Below are 432 nucleotides of genomic sequence, written 5' to 3'. Positions count from 1 at the left end.
TGTGGCCACGCTGTACAACTAGAAGGGCACTCGGTAGAGAAGGTATACCTCCACCAGGCTGAACAGTTTACGTTTTGTATCTCGTCGAGAGGTCGGATCTGGATTCAAACCTGAACCAAAATCGAATCGCCTTCTTCTTGTTACCTCACCCACAATGTTGTGCATAAACTCGTCCCCAACTTTTATAAATTCCTGGACTCATCACTCAATGGTGAAGAATCACTTGAAAAAAATATACTTTCTGGAATTTTACCAAAATCTAATCATTTCATCCTCGTCACACACCCAAACTATCCATCAAATTACAACCAAATCCGCCCACAACGATTTGAGAAAGACAAACAGCTCGGTTAAAACAAAATCATTCCACGTCCGGTGATGGAGGCAAAGTTTGGGAGGTAATAAGAGAGGTAATAATGGAGATCATCATGG

Source organism: Eptatretus burgeri, chromosome 4, assembly GCF_056783735.1.
Source record: "Eptatretus burgeri isolate ZD-2024b chromosome 4, Ebu_testis_v1, whole genome shotgun sequence".
Taxonomy (NCBI): Eukaryota; Metazoa; Chordata; class Myxini; order Myxiniformes; family Myxinidae; genus Eptatretus; species Eptatretus burgeri.
The sequence above is the reverse complement of the archived record's forward strand: the minus strand, read 5'-3'. Positions refer to the sequence as shown.